Source organism: Strix aluco, chromosome 5 (genome assembly GCF_031877795.1).
Source record: "Strix aluco isolate bStrAlu1 chromosome 5, bStrAlu1.hap1, whole genome shotgun sequence".
NCBI lineage: Eukaryota > Metazoa > Chordata > Aves > Strigiformes > Strigidae > Strix > Strix aluco.
The window spans coordinates 58,292,931-58,313,085 of NC_133935.1; positions in this window are offsets into that span (position 1 = coordinate 58,292,931).

A 20,155-nucleotide genomic window follows, 5' to 3' on the forward strand; every position below is an offset into this window, starting at 1 on the left:
GGAAAAAAAGTCATTGTGGCATCTTCAGTATTATTGTATTATTACACATCTCCATTTTATTACATGAGTAGGCACCTAACTCCTGCTAGCTTCTGGGCTCCAATAATGGCTTGTGATAAAGGATTACACACTAATTTTTGTGAGTTTTTTTCAAATGGAAGTTTATATTCAGTGGGAGTTAGCTACCCACATATATATACAACCCACATATCTATATATAAACTAAATTTCCTCTATGTCAAGGAGGTGATGTAGGGCCCTTCTAGGACAGGATTAATCTCATTCACAGGTATATGTTGCAAAGAAATCAGATAAATCACATTTTAGAAGAGCCTGTTTCTCCTCAGTTGCTACTGAGTGCATCTTGTTGACTCCTCACTCCGGTGTGTAGACACATATGGGACTCTCACCATAGGAGGAGAAGCAACCCACCCTGCCTGTGCCAGAGTTCCCAGTGGAAGGCTGGTGACAAAATACGGCGGGAGTACAGGCCAGAACTCCCTGACTGACATTAGTACCTGTGCACTTACCCATGGTTCAGTGCTCTTCACTTAAACAGAGAAAGAAAAATCCTGGTTGGGGTGATGGTGGTGCTATGAGGAAGTTACCATATAAAGATCTTTGGACAAACATTTCTGTTCCTTGGTGTTGATACTCGTTTGACCATCACATATTGTTTATGTTATGCCTCGTACGTACTGAAACACAACCTGGTCAGAATAAAGTAGATTTTGCTTCCAGTTGGTCAGGCAGGCAGCAGAGCATGAAACTCTGTAGTGACCTCTCTGTTGGGGAAAAAGAGAAGAATTGAAACACAAGAAATCCTGAATTCCTATCATTGGTCAGTGAAACTGGCATAATCTTTGAAGGGCAGAAAATGTATAAACTTAATTGTGTGGGCTTTTCTCAAGGAACAGTTATTACCCTCAAATTCTTGTCATAGGAAAAAAGGAGGCAAACATGATTTGCAAAGTCAAGAGTGTTGTTAGTGTAGGTGAAATCTTGACAGGCTAACAAAATAATTATCAGTCCAGATCTAATAATTACAGAAAAAGAAAACAGTACAATTACAAGGGAAAAAAAAAATCTCAATAATAATACAGTTAAAATTCTTATAAAAACTTCCTAACATCCACCTCTCTGTCTCTGGTGTTCTGCTCACTCTTCTGTTGCCTCCACAGGTGCTAAGGTGGTTTGGTTCAGTGTGGTGGGAGTTGTTTTTTCTCTTACGCCTAGAACTGGCTTTCCCCAGCTCCCAGGTCTGTGTTTTTTTAACTGACCACCGGTGATTTGTTTACAGCTCTGAGGTTTCCAGTGTCATCTTGCGCCTCCCGCCACTCCTGTCATTCCATGACTGTAATCCCCTGCACTGCATTATTATGTTAAGGGCATAAATATTTTATTCTAACAAGTAACTGCTTATTACAATTTATTACCACATATTATGGTTGTATCACACAATTATATAAAATTACACAAAAATGAAATACAGTAAAGGGAATCATAGACTACCTCAAGTTGGAAGGGCCCCATAAGGATCATTGAGTCTAACTCCCTGCTCCTCACAGGACTAACTAAAACTAAACCATATGACTAAGAGCATCGCCCAGATGCTCCTTGAACTCTGACAGGGTTGGTGCCGTGACCACTTCCCTGGGGAGCCTGTTTCAGTGACTGACCACCCTCTCAGTGAAGAACCTTTTCCTGATGTCCAACCTGAACTTCCCCTGATGCAGCTCCATTCCATTTCCTTGTGTCCTATCGCTGGTCACCAAAGAGAGGAGATCAGCATATTAGACAATTACCACCTGATCATTAGAAAATTGTTGTTTCAGGTAAACAAGGTAAAACAGAGTTACAGGCATGCTAAAGCAAGCTCCTCAAAGCCTGACAAGTCCTGAGGATTTGCAAAGTCTGTATGAAGCTCACATTCTGCTTCTAGCCATAGCAGTACTGTATTTACTAATCTACTGGGCTACATGGGTGCTAAATACTCAGAAATGTAAAAGTAACTCAGCATAATATTACTTATCACTTGATAGTCTTCAATATATTTAATCAACAGTAACTAACTTAGCATTCAATTCTTATGTGTAATGTGTAAATCCTTATCTTTTAAGTGAGGAGTAAAGGTTACAAAGGTTAGTAGCAATGAACAAATGTAGAGCGATCATTGCAGATTGGTGGTTATTAAATACTTAGCATAAAGCAGCCAACAGTTACTTTGCTATTACATACAGTACATTATTTCAGCACTGTCAAGTTTAAGGAGTTAAATTCACCTGAGTGGAGTCAGTATTTCTGTACTGTCCTTTCTCGTTACAGAAGCTTATTTCTAAATCATTTCTCCTGTACATGCATTTTAAAGGTGTGTAATTAACTGGTTGCAAGTTGTTAGGCAGTTGATGAAGTGTGAATGGGGCACTGATTTGTTTTCTTTATTTACATGTTTCCCATAATACTCTGATGAGAGCAGGATGTTGAGGCTTTTTTATCCTTTGTATTTTTCCTTGCCTATTTCATCAGATTAAGTGATTTGTGAAGCCGTTTGTAATTCCTCACATTCCATTAAAAATTAGTGTCCAGGGAAGCCTTAACCAAAAATATAGTAAGTGCTAAAACATGAACACAAACAGCACTCCTGTCACTAATGCAAACAACCAGGTTAAGGAAGTGCCTGCTTTTATCTGAGGTGTGCCTGCACCTCTGACCACTCTCAGCTTGTTCTTTAACAATATGCTGGTTTTGAAGACAGAGACACGTAGGAACTTTCTGTTCATTACTCAATCCTCCCCCACCTATTCACTTTTAACCAGAGAGAATAATAATTGTGTGGGGCAACCAAGTGGTAGGGAGGGAGACATTTTAAGACATTCACCTCAGTGGTCTCACAAAGGCCACCATTGAGTGTCTACTCTTGTCAAAGGTGTCTATCCTTGAGTGTTTGTAGCCACCTTTATTTTATCGTTGTTTCTAGTAAGTGTAATAAACAGCTTGAACCCTGAAAAGCCCATCTTCTTATGCATGTGCATTCCTTGCTTTTACTGGTCCTAGTTGTCCTAGTGAGAATTGTTCTCTGTGGGTTAGTAGAACAACATGGTTTGCAACATTGTTTGCATCCAGATTGCCCCCAACACTTTTTGTCTGCCATGAAGTGGGTTCTGGTGATACTTCTGAGTTTAGTCACTGATCCCACAGGACAGCTGACCTGATAGGAAATCAGAGTGCCATCAGTCCTTCTTAACCTGTAGTGCTGGTGCCTCCCATCAGAACGTATTACCATTTATTTTACACTTAAGTCTGTATTATTTTTACTGTCATCATTTCATCAAATGTTAACTTCCAATTTGCAATGAAAAAAAAAAAAAAACCCAAACCCTTCCTCTCACATTTTTTCTATATTGTACCTCAGAAGAATATCAGTGTCCAGCCACACTGGCTATATCAACCCTGACAGTTGGAGGAGGAGGAATGAGCGAGCAGCTTGGTGGATGTCCTGCAACCAGCCAAGGTTGACCCACCGCAGTCCCACTGGCAGCCCCACCGAGGGGACTGGAGGGTTGAGTTCTCTGTTTGTGTTCACACGATATGCTCCTGGTGCACCGCCCAACTGCCCATGGCCACACTACATCAAGGTTGCAGTGTCCTCAGGTGTGAAACCTAGCCTCCATGCCCTCTGATACCCCACAAAACAGTCTCTTGTTGTGCCCCACTGCCTTCTTTACATTCAGACCCAAGATCCCCTTCGTAGCCCTTCATAGAAGAGTGGCTTCATGGCTGATGGCAGAAGTTGGCACCTGCATTAGTGACAGAAAGGCATAGGTACAGACCTGCTGTCTGAAGGTAGCCATTCCAGGTTAATACAGATGTGCAGCATAACTGCTTGGAAAAAAAAAAAAAAAAAAAAGCAGCTTATGCAGTTTCTGTAACATTCATGTAAGACCACAAACTAACTAGTTTATGCCAAAAAAGATCACTGTGGTCAAGATGACACAGCATGCCCCCAGCTAGTTTAGCAGCGTAGGCAGAGCACACGTTCTTTCCCTGCATTTACTGAGGGGCAGTAATGACTTATAATCAGCGCTCTGAGTCTCGCTGATCACTGTGGGCGATTCATGCCTGCTGAGAGATCACACTATAGGAGTGCCAGCCACGGTTTCAGAGTAGCCGTTTACTTTGTTTCAACATGCTAATATTTACCTCACGGGGTAAGCAGGCACTCTACCCCACACAGTATTGACGGGTCCAGAGTGAGGATTGCCTCGTTGTTAGCTCTGTGCTGCAGGAATGTGTCTTCTTAAGGGAAGACATGGATGTGACACGATGTGCATGTACACAGTGTACACAGAGTGGCCTTCTCCTCCCTCCCTCCCAAGTCAGTGACTGCTGCCACATCTCTCCTGGAACCAATTTCTTTTCTTTCTCTCTTCCACCTGTCTTCAGTCATTCCGATAAATTTCTTGACCCTTTCCTCTTACAGCAGACATCTCCCTCTGTTGCCGTAACAACAGGAGCAGCTCAGCTGGCAAGGCATCCAGGGCTGGAGTTTTTCCTTTCTCCTCCCACTGAAAAGAGTCCCTCACACTTTGCACCTATATTCTTTACCATCAGCCTAAAATGCTGATGGCAGAATACATCAGCCTGAACAATACCACATGGTCCTGTCCTGCTAGAAGACCCATACTCAGAGAGGTCCACACTAACACGTATACTGGCGTGTCTGCTCAGTCTTTTTTCCAGTACTGAAACCACAGAAATGGTGATAAAAAAAGGACACAACAGAGAGCTGATACTATGTGTGGGAGCTAGGATAAAGGAAAGGGGGACAGCTGTCCATGTACTAAGCCTCTGAAGTTACTCAATGGCTGCTAATCATGTATTTCCCAGCTTTCCTTCCCATGCATCTCTCCTGACTTCAAAGCTAGATTTTACTGCATGCCCTGAATCCTTGCATCTTTTCTGTGTATGACTTGAAGATGTTTTTTATCTTATGACAGGTTATCAGTTTACTACAAGTTGAACAGAAATCACTGGCCCATGTCTTCCTATCTAGGGATGTGACACAAGCAGACAATACTTGAACATCTAAGGGTTTGCTAATAGCAAGGGGACTAATAGAACCAAGATCCTCCTGATGACTTTTTTACAGAGAAAAGATATAAATTGCAATATATATCTTCCAAGCTCAAGTCTTCAGAGACAACAGCTAGAAAATATTTACAGATAGAAACCTCCTGTTCACTGGTGCAAACACAGGTTAAGCACAAGCATGCACTCCTGACACACAGACTCTTTTGCTCAGCATGGACATTTTCAGTCCCACAGAGTCTATTCAGACCACATGTATCTAAAACTCCTCCATGGAGCATGGACAGCTGCAGAATATTTGCAGAAAAACAAGGGGCATAATCTGGGCTAGGTTTATAGCAACATAAAATAAGCATGGTGAAGAACTGCTGGGTCTAATTGCCTTAAAATTCTTGGCCTGGAGTTCAGAGTTCAGCTGTTGACCCCTGTCCTTTGTAAAATGTGTTATCACAGATTGAAAAAGACCCCCTCTGTAAAATGATAACTCTAAAGAAGAAAATTAAACCAAAAAGGGAACCTCGTGTACCTTCCTTATGTAGAATCTTGCTTGTTGGCCACTTGACACACAGGTCTTTCACTTCACCACCCTCTGCTGCCAGAGCAGCTTCCTTTGACTGGGGAAATGGCTACTAATAAGGGTATTGCAGATGCTTCCCGCAGACTAGACCAGCAAAGTTATTCTCCTGAGAAGACTCCTTTCTAAATTAAGGAGTCTGTATAGGGAATCTGTATATTGTGAGAGCTGATACCTGTGCTGTGCATGTCAAGCTTATTCTGGGAGAGACTCAGGTCCAGTGACTAGTCAGCCTAAACTGTTTGATGAGCAACATGAATAACTGTGGCTTGAAAGGGTTAATTTCCTTGTTGTTATGGAGTAGAACTCATGTAAATCACAAAGGACAGCAGATCAAGCAGCAGGAAGAGTTATGAGTTTTGTGTATTGGGGTATGGAGGCAGGGGACAGGCTGCTGCTGGTGTTCTTTGGTGTAGGCGATCCTGTGAGGAAAGCGTGGGATGAAGCTGATGTATCTTGTGTGCTGTGTTTGGGTGGAGGGTTATGGCAGGCAGTTGCTAGCTGCATCTGGTGTGCTTGCAGTGTCCAAGGTTGCTAGTGCAGTGCTGAAGGTCACATTATGTTGCTGCTGTTCTAGTTAGCCCATTAAGTTTGGCAAAGGTACTAACATAAGGTTGGAAGTATGGAATATGCTTGATTTCCATTATGGAATAAGAGCGTCAAAGCTATCTATGTTACCTCATCTGGAAATATATTGGAAAGACCCTCCCAGTCACCACTCAAACTGAGAAGATCCAAAAATAGATGTACCAGCTCTCTGCATCTGCTCTCTCTGATAGCTCCAGTGTTAACACCTTGAGCAGATCATTTGGGAAGTGCAAATCCCCCTCCTCCATCAGCCAGGGAATTTGAGGATGCAGTGCTCTGGGGGAAGGGAAGACTAGTGTTTCGTGGAAAGCCTGACCAGTGGTAGTGATATGCTTGGGCTAAGAGGCAGTCCACAAACATGCAGCCATGCCAAAAGTTTCAGGGCCGCATTCACTGATGGTGTCTTCAAGGCCCAAAGCCCAAATGTCCTCCTTTTCCTCTCTGTTTTCTTCTGGAAAACAAATGAGTTTTTATCACACTCTACCACCAGCACAACCGGCAAACATTAACATGACAAATCCGTATTAGGTTGCTTCATTATCAAAGTCTTGGAAAACCTCATGTGCAAAGCAAGAGTGCCTCTGCCTTCATCACAAGTAGGTGGCACAGGCATCCTTAATTTCCTTTCTTTTAATGCAGAACAAGTTGCCAGTTCGTCTGTGAACATCCTGGGCTATCCAGGCAGTGATTTCCTAATAAGGATGCCAGATCCAGAAGAAGGCCTTAGTGAGGTTGGGTGCTTCATATATGACATCTGTATAGAGAGGAAGGAGTAAGCTTCCTGACAAGATTGCGTGGAGCCCTAGGTTACCTGACTTACAGTTTAGCTGTTACAGTGGACTGGGCATAGGACCACCATGTAGTTAAACATGAGGCACCGTGCACATTGCTTGTGCCACAGTTGATGAAGATTGATGCCATGTGTGATAATCCAAGAATAACAGAAGAAGATGGCAACCCAAGACAAGTTGCACAGACGTGAGAGCTGTATTAGCAGATCCACAGGTTTATCCAACCAACTGCACAGTAAGGAGGTGCCCTACAGAGCTGAGTACTTCCAGGTTTCCGTCCTTTCCTTTGCAGCTGCCGGTCAAGATGCCACAGGAGCATCCATGCTCCAAGAGCTAATCAGTGTCAGGAGGACAGGAAATCGGCCTTAAGGACACACTACAAGTGGTGGAGGGCAGCCACTATCAAAAAAAAAAGGTAATAGTTTTATTATTTACATTGTTTGTATACAAATAGTTACAAAATACAGTTTTTTTAAGTAATCATACCGAGCAAGACAAAGCCCTATCTTTCCCTCTTCTGTCTCTGCAGCTTTTTTTTTAAAAGACAAATTTGTAGACGATACTGGCCTTCAGGATGGTCTTCAAGCAAACACAAAAAATGGTTCATACCAATCAAAAAACCAAGCCCAGAACCCCACAAAACCCCCGAGTGAATGAACATTGTTTGACTCACCATCAGGATCTTGAAGTCTGTTCGCAAGATTTGATACCATCCTGTCGACTTTTCCATTCTGGTCTATAAAAAGTGACATTTTTCCCTCTGAAAAACCCTACCCTTAATTATACTGCCTTAAGTAAAATCAGCATGAGCGGCTTTCAGTGAGAGAGTGGGAGCTGAAATGGAAGTAGGGGAGCAGGCTGAGAGCTACTGAGACAGAAACACTGAACTGCAGAGGCATGAGGAAATTAAACTGAGGCATGCATGGTGAAGTGTATTGAAATGGCAAATAGGAATCTGGAGGAATTGGTAGGGGACAAGTGGGGGGACAGACAAGCAGAAATATAAAAGAGAGTGTGGGTGAATATGAAAGTCAAATGGCAAAAACAAAGAGCCATTTATAATAGGCAGGAATAATTAAGCTGGGTAATTACAAAATCCTTGCTGCGACGGAATGCCTGTGCAATTACTGAATGGACACGTACCCCGAGCGCAGCACTTTGAAGAGGATGACAACAGTTTCTCTCTCTTTTGTTTCTGATTCACCCCCAACCTCAGTCAGCAGCAGCATATGTGATATCATTGTTTTCTGCACGAGCGGCAGCATTGCTGGCCACGGACAGTCGCAACAGCACAATCCCGGTTAATCAAAACCTTCCAGAGAGCAAACACAAGGCTGGAGGGGCAGTTATAATTAGTTCCTAGTCAGCAGCGTGGCATTGGCAGTGGCGGCATCAAATCAGTCTTAAAAGGTTTCCTTTACTAATGCTGTGTGGAACTTCATTTATTTTTTCTATTTATTGTTAATTTAGAAAACATAATGCATTCTTTACTATTTAAAACAAGTACGTGACAAAATGTTACAGGAGAACAGTGGGTGTCACTGTTAAGAGCAATTGACATCTCCGTTTACGTCTATTTAGTATGTATTTTGGGGACCTTATTACAGGTTGTCAGGTCACCATGTTCTGAGCACATCTTGTTTGCTGAATCAATTTTTACTTCTAATTGTATAGTCTGGGCTGAGTTAAAATGTTTTTTAAATTAGATCAGCACCTTCTGAATCTAAAATCTTCAAAGAACAGCTAGCTGCACGCTTTTAGAGCTGCATTTCTAAACCTCCCATGGGAAAAATCGCTTCCAAACACATGAAGTTAGAGCCAATAAAGGACTAAGGCATCAGATGCAGAATTGAGATACTTAAATCCAGAGTTATGGTCCAAACCCTACTGCTCAGCTGTTGTTAACCTTGTAGATAATTCCTCATTTGACCTGCAAGTTTTTTGTGAAGGCCTGCTTTCCTGCAAGCAAACAGCTAGTGTTGCACATACCTAAATCAAGGCACTGAACAGAGCAGGCTTTTAAATCTGATATGAATTATCAGAGCATGACTTGCACATATCCCAAAGGCTCAGGATTCTCACAACATCTAAATATGACTACTTGTTTTAAAATAGCAGCGTTTAGTGTACAAGCACCATGTAGTTAGTGAAGTCTGTTGGGAAGCAGAAGAGCTTGATCCCAGTTTACTGCTCACTATTCAGTTTCAGTGTCTGGAGCTCAGGAGCTCCTAGGGCTGATTCATACATCCCAGATTGAAGTCTGTCTCCATGTACAAGAGAGACACTGACTGCTGTTGCTGAGATGTAAAAGAAAATGGTGACTACTTCAAGGATTGCAGACAAAATGAGTAGTTTCCAAAACCTGATCAGGTTGGCATACAGTTTAGGCACTGAACCACCTGCTCCTGTAAAATTCATGCTGTGGTACTTTGTTTGAGGCAATTCTCAACTTTATAGCCTAAACACATACCTCTGAGGCAGATCGTATGTCCTCTGGAAAGAAATTTCGAGCCCTTAGGGACTGGAGTCTAAAACACTCATTCTGAAGGTTAGTGAGTTTAGACAGGGATACATGAGATAAAAATGGTTATATGGCTGAGTGGGGTTTGGTCGCTTGCTGCCTGCTCCCTCAGTATCTTCACACACCCACCCCCCACCTCCTCACACACACACATGCCCCTTCACACACCCACCCACACCCCCCCCACACATACACACACACTGGCCAGGTGGCCAGTCATCTGTTTGACAACTTTTGTCCTCCCAGCACACCCTGGTCCATCCATTCTGCATGGGTTGTGTACTGTGGACAGGCAAACAAACCCCCTTGTGCCAACCCTACCCATGTGAGAGCATGTAAGAGGCAAAGGAGACATGATGGAGTTAAGACTTTGGTTCACTTTTCGCTCTCTGTCTGCCAGTCACACCTGCATTCTGAACTGCATTCTATCATAAACTCACCAGTAATAGAGACTTGTAGTCTCCAAGGGCACATAAATTAGTCAAATCTAATGCAGCCATCTATTACTACACTGCATTTCAGTTCCCATCACTCAGGCTTGAAGCCCCTTACTTAAGACATGATGCAAGATTTTTCTCTCAATACTGAAAAAAGGTCTCTTTTTCATTGCATACTTGATCATTTTAAAACATTTTCTAAACTCGTTTTTTCAGGCTGTAATCCTTATATTCCTGCATGAGCCACTGAAGATGAATCTCACAACAAACTGCCTCGTCAGGAGCTAAAAATAGGAAATTTAGTGGCAGAAATTAGGGAAATCAATGGAAATTATTCTATAGCTTTTACCAGACTTCATATGGATATTTCCTCTTGTCTGAACAAATGAAGGCATTACACTGCAGGTTTTGGGGTCTCTCAGTAAAATGAACATCAGTGATAGCATTCACTTAAAAACAGTCATATTTTTAATTTGCTTATATTTGTATGTTCACAGGTAAGCTTATGGGGCTCACTTTCTCCATCAAAGCTCTTCTCAGACCTCCAGGAAAGTTTGTAGACAATGAAACTTTTAAAGCTTAGCAAAAGATAATTTGGAACTTCCAGATCAAAAGATTATCATCTGAATATAATGTCTGCTGATAAGCATCTTAGAAAACTGTGTGAAAATGTGTTCAGTTATGGCCAGGTGAATTCTTCTTCTTGGTCAATAAAAGAATATATATCTACCTTGCAGGGAAACAAATGTTGTAATATACACTGGGTTTCTATACTTAGGGCTAACTCTAATGCCAGCTATGAGTACCTAGCCTTTCTGTTTCTGCCTTTCCGTCTCCTTCCTACCCCTGGGAATGCATCACTCTGAGAGATGACTTGAAACTCCCCAAAACAAGGCCCAAGAGAAACAGGCCTGTGAGAAGAAACAGCCTGAGAGAGGTAAGGAATTGGGGGGAACAGAGGCCCTCCGAGCAGAGGAATGTCTCAAAACACTCGCAAGTAACGAAACTATACTCAGGGGGTGGGTAGTGTGGAGTTCAGAGCTGATAAGGCTGCCTGGATAGTGCAGGATGCAGCTGAAGGGGGGAGCCCTATGGAGACAGGACGGCTCTGCTCTGGTGCATCTTGTAAAGTTTCAAGGGCCATCTGTCCAGTGAACGACCTTTGCTTCATTATCCACGAAATGCATATTAAAGTTGACACCCTGAATATGCTAATGAAGATTAACACGATCATGCTAATTACATCATCCCATGGAACACCTTACCCCTTCCCATACATGGAATATGTAGGTATGTGGGTCGACCTAGGGGAGGCACCCAAGTAAAGCATGCATAAATTGAGGGGGGGGGGTGAGGAGTGAAATAGAGAAAGAAAAAAAAAAGACGTGAAGAAAATAGATGCATCCCTGATGAACTGAGATGGGACCAACGCAGGAACCTGGACCAGTGACCTCTATTTCTCTATTCTTTTTCTCTATCATTTCTCTTATTTTTCCCTTTTCCCTCACTACCATTAAGTAACACAAGGCATACTATATCACTTGCCATAACTCATTATGTACTTAGCCAATTATCGTGTATCCAATTAGTACATTGTGGGAAGTTAATAAATGTCTGTGTCTGGACTTTGAGACTTGTCTCACTGTTGTCCACTCCGATGGGGATTTACAAATCTAGGTCAGTTGTCTCCCTCATCTGAGCGTGACAGTTGCCCTAAGGGAAGCACCCAGGGGCACCTCAGGGTGGCCACCCAAAGCTGCCTGGTTTCCTTAGTCAATAATAAAACTGCAGGGACAGCTATGGTTGGAGCTCCACCATTGCTAAGGCTTGTGTACCTCGGTGTACTCAGGTGAAAGAGTACCCAGTGCTGTCCCAAATCCTGCTCTGAGGAGAGACATCTGCATTAGCTCTTTTAAAGAGCTATGTGTTTTGGTATTTTGCCACTGCTGGTGATGCATGCAATGTCTTATTCACCAAAACGTTTACCCAGAGAGCTAAACAAGTTGTGGGAGCTGCTCTCTGACTCTGCTTCAGCAGGTGACTATTAAATGAAAAATGAAATTAGCTAGGCAGACTGGAGGCAGGTATGTAATCATGGTTTCCTGCTCCCCCCAGAAACACATTAATAGAGTCACACTGTGTTCAAAAATACAGCAAATTGCTGATTACATCCCCCAAACTGGGAGAGCTTTATCAGGAGAGCTTTACCCTGGGCTGATAGCCTATTAAGGAGAGCATTTTTGTGTGCTGGGGAAGCTGTAGATGACAGAGCGCTGCAGAGTATTTTCCAGTGGAGAGCAACTAACACACCATGCATAAAACAACTAACTATTGAGACAGAGCAAGACATGCATCAAGAAAGAACAAATGCACTTCTTCATTCTGGTGGGTTCAACATTCATCTGTGTTTAATTTGGGAATCTGGGTCCCAGGCTTGCCAACCAATATTTACCGTAATCAAAGTGTATTGCATATAACACTAATACATGCATACTAACATTAACATAATTAACTTTACATATTTAACACAAAATTTGGGAAGGGACTACCAGCATACTGCAGGTTTGCCTCAAGCTGTGGTGTGGTCTCTACAGCCACAACCACATTGTGGTAATCTCCACAATGGTCAAAGATTTGCCTGGAAACTACGTATGGATCAGCCACATACCAGCTGAGTGCTTTAACCATGGGACTATGGGGTGAAAGAGGAGGTGCTGCCTCTTCTGGTCATATTTTGTTATTGTCTCCCTTTCTAGGCAGAGGCCATGGGAACTATCAGGTTGAGCACTGCAGACTTGCATGTGAGCTAAATGCTTAGCTACTGGACACAGTTATGGTATAAGCATGCCATGGTCACGGCAGTTTGCAAACCTAGATAATGCTAAATGAGAAGATATATGTTCATACAGACTTTTAAATATCCGCAAAAAAGAGTGTGTAAGGTCAGGCCTTGTCCTTTTGGATCTCGTATTTGAAGACTTTGGATGACTGCATACACCAGGTGTCAGCTGGATACATATATCCCTTTGAATGTATTGCATTCAATGTATTGTATGTATTCAGTTAAATTTAATAGGTTCCGTTCTATTCCAAATTACATCGCTGTAAATCCAAAGTAACTCCACTGAATCTACTTGCTAAACCTTTTTTTTAATCAGATCTGGATGACTGACTTCGGTTTTGTAACTTAAGCCATAGCACAAACTATTTCTCCTAAAAACAATGAGGTAGTTTTCATAATTTTACTTTTTTCCAAGGTGCCTGAGACCTAGGATTTAAGAACAAAAGGGGAAAAAAAACCCCCACCTCTGAAACACTGAATGTGAACTTTCAAGCTTTTAGCATACAGTAAAATATTTATTCTTAATAAAGAATAGTGCAACTATTGTGACTTAGTTAAACTAATTCGCAAACACTGAGTAAGTCAAAATCCTGGAAAACCATCAAATAACATATCTTCTGTGAATACTAGTCCACTTTTGTCAAAGTATCATGAATATTTTGTGCAATTAGCATAACAATGGCAAAACTTATTTATACATCTTGGTTGAAAAGTGAGACAAGAACATCCACTTGTTTTGTGTCAGTTAAAAAGCACACTTTCATACGATGCACAGAGATTTTAGCATAAACTGAGATCAAATATCAGATTAAAATTTCTGTATTTTTTGGGGAGCACTGTAAATCATATGCACTGAGCCCCACTACAGCTTTGATTAGGGGACTTACCAGGACATAAGCCATCAGCTCTGCCAGGGCAAATTCTGTGTGTGTGTGTGAGGACAAAATATAAATTAAAGGTAATAATTCTAAAATGTTTTTTCTCTTTGTTTAGGGATCAGAGTATATGGGTTTGAAGTTTGGGGGGAGGGGTGTTTGGGGTGGGCTCTTTCATCCCTTTATATGTAGTTTGGTGTGAAATCAGCATGGGAAGATGAACAGTTTTCTGAATTCAGGACTGGAGAGGTAAAGGGAAAACTATTTTCATTATTTATTTGGCTTTTGAAAATTGGGAATAAGTACTCTGAAATCTGTGGAACAGCATCCAGATGACACTGTAATCCAAACTTTTGTTTTCAAAAAGTTAGTCTGATAATCATTTATTAGCGTAAAACATGTTATTCCAGTAATATTGTGTGTAATACTTCATTGGTAATTATTGAATCTGGAGGATTTAGTACACTAACTGTGCTTTTGGACTTCTCCATTTACTTCAGATTTTAAATTTGACAGGTTTTCTCCAAAGACAAAAAAACTGCAGATTGTAACATGCCACATTGCTATCATTTATTTCTGGCAGCTTAGAGGGAATATGAATTCTTTTGTTTTGCATTTTTATTAATTGCATGCTGTATATCAGAAAGAATTTTTGAAGTTCTAATGTGTTGCATCACTTGATTTCAAAACACAATAAAGAAATAAAACACAAGTGCGTAGTAATTGCAATTTTACACTTTGATTCACCACCACATCTGAGCATTTCAAGATTAGTCTATTGAAGATGATTGCCTCTGAACTATCTGATTGTAAATGGTTTAAAGAGCTTCCACTTTCACCCTGAGTATGTACCAGTTCATATATACATTTTTCATACTCCAGTTAGATACAATGATCATAGAAGAAGGAACATAAAGAAAATTATGTACATTGCAATCTACCTAAAGGAGAAACATTTTAGTGAGCCACTCTTGAAGTTTAAATACTTTTGTTCCAATTGTATGAAGAATTCCAATTAGGCAAAGAAATGAGGGGCTATTCCCAATTGCATAATGCATAAGCCTACAAAAAACCCTCTTACTAAACCACTAAATTTAAAACAGTCTTTAGTCTGAAGAGACAAACCAATGCAAAAAGTGAGAATGCAAGCACTGGAAAACTGTTTTTGCTTAAATAATTTTATAAGGTCATTAATAATAAACTATTATTTGACACATCGCTTTAACACCTTCATTATCCACCACTAGTCTCTGCTATCTATTCCGAACACATTTAGAAAAAATCAGAAACTAGAGTCCCTTCACAACCTGTTTGTGCAAAAACATATCCCTTTTGAAGAACTCAGCATCTTTTTGACCTGAATATTACCTGCAGCATTTTTCTTTGGCTGCTGAGAACTCATACAGCTATGTATGCAACTTAGTAACCTGATCACCCAGGACCAGCCTTCCCTGTGGAGTCAGGATTTCAGTTGTTCTGATCTGTTGTTTATTCACCTATTTTCTGGCTCTACTATGCCATGATTGCCCCCTGGAAAGCACGCTTAAGGATGGGAGCCTGCCCTTTTGCTTGCATTGAGCTATTCTGACTATGCTGTGCAGAAGCATCATTTAATAGGCACTTACTCAAATGCAGGCAAAGCAGGCAAGGCAAATCATTCATTCTTCCCTTGACTCTTGTATGACCTTGTCAATATGTTGCTCTGCAGGCAGGACTCACAGAGTAAGACACCTACAGAAGACCTGAGGAGGAGCCACAGCAGTTCATCTGCTCCAGATAAAAATAAAACCAACTGTAGCAATACCCTTTGCAAAGTGCCGCTGACTGCACCATAGCCAGACTGAGGATTCAGCAGTGAGATTAAAAACCTGTCATTCTCTGTCATTATTAATTTACTTTTAGTGCTGCTAAATATGTTGTACAAGGACAGAGTGGCACAATGCTTTCTTGCCTGTGAGATCCTGCCTCACTGCAAGCACTCACACACATTTCAGAGCACTAGTTTTAAACTGGCCCCTCAAAATAAAGACAGGGAGCCAGGCAAAGTTAGCCTGCTGGGAGAGCATGGTGTTCCTTCAGGAGTGCAGCATGGATAAGTATACATAGGGTTAATTTATTGTTTGAAATTTGTTAAATATTATGTCAACAATAAATTCATAATATGGTTTAAATGAAGTATCTTTTTTAGTTTGGGAAGTAAACTCCTGTCTATCGCCTTTTTCTTTAGAGACCAAGGTAGAAATCAGGGATAAATCTGTGATTTTCAGAGCAAATTCAGGTTAATCTAGCTGCAGTCTTTATTCATTTATGTATAATCAGTGTTTCTAGAAAAAAACGTTCCAGCCCTGTGTTCAACAACACACAAATTATCAGAGAAAGACCAAAACAGCAAACTAGCCAGATGTTATGTCTGCCCAGCAAGCCTTCACAAAACAGCTTTCCATTCTGCCAACAGCAGCCACGGCTTTGGTTCCTTTTGTCACCCAACCAAAGCAACTCATCTCAGCAATTGTTGTGTGCTAATTAGTTTGAGTTATACGATCATAGCTGAGATTTTGGCAGCCTGTTCTGGAACAGATTTATTAATGATGATCAATTATGACCAGGTGCAATTTCTGACAGATTATTTTTTTTATTGTTACCTGACAATATATGGGAAGTCTTCAATTAGATAAATGCAGTTAACGAGCTGACCCTGCCATCTGCTGTCATTTGTGCTGCTGCTTCTGCAGTTTAGTGCCTCCTTAGAGTCTCCCAGGTCACTCCCTTTCCTTCAGCTCGGTGTGGAATACAAATCTCTCTAATGAGCCAATGCAGTATTGAAGACCTGTCATTCAAGCTGTGCCTGGTTTCATCTAGCAAAACTGCTGAAAGCTTCACTTGCAAGATGGCCTGGTGGTATCTTCAATAAAAATAGCACTGAACCAGAAAAGGCTTACTAAGGGAATTTGCAAAATCCGCTAAATTTCCCAGTTCTCAAGCTAAGTAAGTGTAGGGTTGGTGAGAATGATAAATAGCAATTTTGTTTTACAATTTGGCATTTTAACTGTTTCTGTGTTCTTTACAGTACTGCAGCTCATTGCAGGTAAGACAACTGTGTATAATACTGTGACAGATAGTTGTGATACTCAACATACCACAAGTATGTCACCATTGCAGCAGTAAGGACACCAAATAAGAAGAGGGCAGTGTGCTGTGGTGCACATCCGTGTCCATACCTCACCACATTCGAGGCATGTGCAGAAGCACGCTTTCCATAGCAAGATGGAGGTCACCTGTGTCTTCTCCTTGCACGTGAGTGTGAGGGGCCAACAGCAAGCAGCCAGGCTGTGGAGCTCCTCCCAGCACCCCTGCTGCTCTGCCGGAGCCAGACAGGAAGCTGCTTAATCCAGGTCTATTGAACTGGCTCTGGAAGTCCTGCTTTCCCCAGGTGTCATCTCCTTCTCCCTGATAACTTCTCTCCCCTCACCCATGTCAGCCACGTAGTCTCCAGTAAGATCAGCGGCTATGGCCAGCACAGGTACTCCATAGGATTTGCTCTGAAATAGGAAACTTGCCAAAGAGGTAGTTTTTCTGTCTAATCCATTTTGTGATTACAACACACTTTATGGAGAAATCAGTACAAGAGGGACATGGACATATTGGAGAAAGTTCAGTGAAGGTCCATGAAGATGATTAAGGGACTGGAGCATCTCTCCTATGAGGAAAGTCTGAGAGACTTGGGACTGTTTGGCCTAGAGAAGAAAGGCTCAGGGGAGATCTCATCAGTGTGTATAAATACCTGAAGAGAGGGTGCAAAGAGGACAGAGCCTGGCTCTTTTCAGTGGTGCCCAGTGACAGGACCAGAGTCAATAGGCACAACCTGAAACCCAGGAGGTTCCCTCTGATCAAGAAGTATTTTTTTACTTTGAGGGTGTCTGAGCACTGGCACAGGTTGCCCACAGTGGTTGTGGAGTCTCCATCCTTGGAGATATTCAAAAGCCATCTGAACATGGTCCTGGGCAACTGGCTCTAGGTGGCCCTGCTTGAGCAGGGGGTTGGACCAGATGATCTCCAGAGATTCCTGCCAGCCTCAACCATTCTGTGATTCTGTGAAATGATTCTTTGTGCCTTCAGCCAGGCAGATTTGGGTATGGGGAGAGAAGAGCAGGAAGTAAATACATCTTCTAAAGAACAATGTGTGAACCTCTGTCTTTCAGTGGCTATCCTTTCCCATTCAGATACTTTTGGGCTGTTACAGTGAATGCTGGACATGCTTGCAGGATTGGCTTCATTCATAAACACAATCTGCTCCCTGGAGTGCTGTTGGCTCTTATCTAGGGTTGGGAAGCTATTTTTAATCTACATTCAAACAAGTAGTAAATTCACAGTTTAGAACTGATCTTCACCCTTTGAAGCTTTGGGATCGAGGGCTAGCTAGAGAACTTCTCTGAACATGACCGCCTCTGAGCTAAGAGATCACATAGAACTGACCATAGTCTTTTCTGTCTTCTTTCTTCTGTCCTAGCCCTTTCTGCACAAGACTCAGAAAAAGAAACCCAACCCAAAACCCATCTTCTCTAGGTACAAGAAGAATAATATCATTCAAACCTATATGGACACCAGAGAAAACCACTCCCTAGCATTATCTCACACAGAGGGGAAGAACCCAGTAAAGTATCTGGTAAAAGTCTAGCACTTCTCAAAAAGTAGAAAATATTCCACAAATCAAAATAGATCTTTATGACCCAAAAAAAAATTTTCTCTCTTTTTCTCCCTGCTTGCTCCCCTGTAGACCCTGTCTGCATGTTCAAAGTAGCAGGTTATGACTTGTTTTGATTTTGCTTGCTTATCATCATGCAGTTCAGGTTTTACAGCTATAAAAACTCCACTGAATTATAGCTTTAGGGGTATCGACAGGATGTGCTTCAGTTCTGAGACAGACATGGAGGGGGGACTGCAGATGCAGGAAAACTCTCCTTGGCAACATAAAAAGCCTCTGTCCAGCATGCACAATCTTCTTTTCCTGCAATTAATGGCCTGAGAAGAGTACATCACAGTAATATTTGTTGCTTCATCTCCTAATGCACTAGCTGAAAAAAAATAGCTGAATTTATTGATGCATTTTGTTCATTGTAAAGTGTATTGTCAGTGTTAAGACTTCCATTTTCTTCAGGTGGGACTACATTCATTAGGTACCAGCTGCTTTCACCCAACTCCTTTTGGACACATGTCAGTTTCTAAAAATGTTGGTATCAACATTTACATTCATTTTACTGGGTCTTGTATCACATCCTTGGATTTACAAAGGTCAACTGAATGTCTCAAAAACAAGCACAGTGGTCATGCTGCAGCAGTCTCTGCTCCAGACAGCACACCTGCGGCAAACCCTTCTCTTGCAACAGATGGCAAAAACGAGACTGGCATGGTAGTTCAGAGTGTGGGCAGCTGGCTCTACAGAGCTCTTTGCTTTGACTCTACCAGAGCATATTCAGAGTGTAAGGCACAAGATATATTCCTTGACTAGCAGCCGGCCAAAGACCCAGAGCAGTGGTCTCTCAAGTCATTTTAGACTTAAAGTGTAGATTCAGCTTTTCTTTGCTCCATGTACAGGAATAGATTGTCTCCCCTTATCCCATGCTCAGCAACCTCTTAAAAAAAAAAAAAAAGTTACCTACCTGGCATTATTTTTTCTGTGAAAAAAAGATCAGGAAATAAGGCAAAGGATTTCCATTTACAGAGTGTGCTGGGACTGAGTTTCACCCTTTAGCAAAGCTTAGTCCCTGCAGGACATTACCCACACTCCACCTCCTGGTTTTAGTAAATTAGTTTAGTCCCTGTCCTTGAGCTATTGCTGTGTCTGCGAACACAAACTCCTACAGGTGCTCTACAGGTAAACTTCCCCCCTCCAGCTTTTGTTCAGAGGCCCTTGTGATCCTCCCCCCAGGAGCAGATGTGGGCCTGTGCTGCAGCCCCTTCAGGCTGGCTTCTGAAATATTCCTCATGGGAAAGGTTGAAGCAGCTCCTCGCTGACGGCCTTTCCTTTGAAAAGCAAGAGGAAACACTTCAAGGGAAGTTAGTGAGGTCAAGGAAAGTGAGAGCAGTCTGTCACAAATAAGCAAGAATGTAATGCAGAGAATCCCTCTGCAAAATAATTTCTCAGGAAAAGGAACAAATTGAAATAGTGGCTCTAGTACCAATAGCAAATCAATGACATAAAACATTTAAATATATAACCAAAATTTCAGCAGGTTATGAGCTATCAGAGCAGCTATTTCTTAAGAAATTTGGACATGGATTTTCTACTGAAAATACCAAGATGTTCACTGCAAAATACACTATCAATTATGCTCCACGGGGTAGGAAAAGACCTGTTTATCAAAACCAGAGAAATATTTCAGTATTTTGCAGGGCTTTGCAATATAGAAACTCTTTGTCCTTGCAACTCATGGCACTCAGT